The sequence below is a fragment of the Oratosquilla oratoria genome, chromosome 28 (assembly GCF_046742065.1).
Source record: "Oratosquilla oratoria isolate Oo_2021 chromosome 28, ASM4674206v1, whole genome shotgun sequence".
Classification (NCBI taxonomy): Eukaryota; Metazoa; Arthropoda; class Malacostraca; order Stomatopoda; family Squillidae; genus Oratosquilla; species Oratosquilla oratoria.
The window spans coordinates 7,358,120-7,360,619 of NC_134804.1; positions in this window are offsets into that span (position 1 = coordinate 7,358,120).

Here is a 2,500-nt window from a genome sequence, read left to right on the forward strand (position 1 = left end):
AAGCCGTCGGCCATGTTTACAACCACGAAAAGCGAGAAGGTTATATTAAAGCACAATTTGTAAGCCGGCAACTGCTGGAAAGAAACTACATCAAGAAGGATACAAAGGCTTTGGCTACTTTCAAGTAATACATTATAGTGTATATGAAACTTGTATGTGTGTCTGCATATATATGTATATATATATATGTATATATATATATATATACTGTATATATATATATTATATATATATGTAAAGTGCGTGTGTGTGTTTGTGTGTGTGTGTGTGTGTGTGTGTGTGTGTGTGTGTGTGTGTGTGTGTGTGTGTGTGTGTGTGTGTGTGTGTGTGTGTGTGTGTGTGTGTGCATATAAATATAACGTGAAAACAACAGTTAGATAAAAAAAAGACAGGGGACAGGGAATCTATAATTTTCGATTGGAAACTACAATCCTCTTCAGTAGATACCAAATATACAGAAGTGAGGAGTACTTAAGTAGCACCCTTGACAAGAATAGGGGAACATTGGGAGAAGTCCCTACCCTTGGCTCATTCAATATGTGGGGCTAGGAGGCAAATGTGTTTTGACTAAACTAGTGATGAAAAGTCCTGAAATTATATCCGGGGACCAGTGCCCCATCGAAATACTTATATTGGGTTGATATTCAATGATGGTTGACGGACATAATTTCAGGACTCAATCCTTACATACTCCACCCACATTAACACTTCTGCCTCCCTCTTATTTTGGCTCCTCCTGGATAGCGGGTTATCCCAGCATCTCGCCCACTGCCCTGGGTCAGAAGTAGTATCGTAAGACACAGCACATCCATAGCAAATCCGCTTGATTAAATCGGCGACAGCCGCTCTGCGTTCCCTTATGCAGAGATAGAGAAGACGGGGAGAAATCTATTCAGGCTGCGTCAGTTTATTTTTCATTCATACTCCCTCATCGCCCATCCCCAACCCACTCCCCCTCATACATCATAGCACCATCCATACACAACCATTTTCCATTCACCCCTATCTTATGTCCTCCCCCGTCCTTCCTCAACAGACATTCCCTTCTTTCACAATGCCCCTTTTACACCGTCCATCCATCTCATCCTTAGTCGCCTCCTTATGTTCACTCATTATTTTTCTACCTCTGCCTTCCAAACCTCTTTTACTAATCTTACTTCACTCATTCTTTCCATGTGTCCAAACCATCCCAATACTCTTTCATCAACCCTCTTACACCACTTCCACTCCTCCCTTTCCCGCCACATTCGCACCAAAGTATCCAAAACTATCCACTTCCTCTAGTCTTTCTCAATACTTATTTCCAGTCTGCTGCCACTTTCCCCCTTGTACATCTCGTCATCTTACTTTTACTCACATTTATCTTCAACTTTCTTCTTTCGCACACCTTCCCAAAACCCTTCACTAACTCCATCAATCCCTCCTCTGATCTTGCCATAAGCGCAGTTTCGTCAGCAAACAACTGGCTTATCTCCCACTTTTCTCAATTTTCTTTAACCATCTCCAATCCCTGACCCATTAAATTTGCGTTTATCTCTCGCACTACCCCATCCATGTATAAATTGAATAGCAAAGGCGACATAAAACATCCCTGGCGAAGTCCCACCTTTACCTCAAACCCCTCACTCTCTCCAGTTCTGATTCTAACAAGAGCTCTATTACTCTCGTAAAAACTCTGGATTGCTCCTAACAGCTTTTCTCCTACCCCATATATCTGCAATACCTCCCACAGTGTCTTCCTGTCTACACTGTCATATGCCTTTTCCAAATCCATAAAGGCCAAAAAACATCCTTACATTTTTCTATAGCTTTCTCAAATACCTGGCCTACCACAAAAATCTGATCCATGCTACCTGTCCTAAACCCACGCTGTTACTCACCAATTACTTCCTCTGTTCTTCTCCTAACCCTCTTAATCAAGACCCTCCCATAAGCCATCCCAACTACACTCAACAAACTGATCCCTCTGAAACTACTTCACTCACACTTGTCCTCTTTCCCTTGTAAAGCGGAACTATACAGGCATTCCTCTGATCCTTCGGCACTCTATCCTCTTTTAAACAATCATTAAATAACCTTACCAGCCACTCCACCATCACTGTACCTCCCTTATTTAGGCATTCTTCATGACACCCATCCAACGCAGGTGTCTTGCCTACTCTCATCATCTTAGCAACTGCCTTCACCTCATCTTACCCTTATGTCTCCTCAATTTTCCTCTCTCTTCATTGTCATTTTCTTAGCGCTTCCCACTGCAACTATCTTTCCCTCCCTATCCTCCTTCACATTTCGCAACTCCCTAAAATATTATACCCATCATCCTCTTACTGTCAACTCTTCCATTATCATCTCTCCATCTGCACCTTTTACCTCTTCTTCTCTACTTGATTCGCCTACTCTTCCTCTCTTAATTTCTTTCCAAAACATATTTTTATCACTTTCAAAATTTTCTGTCATATTCTTACCCCATTTCACATCTGCTCTGATTTTAGCCTCCTTT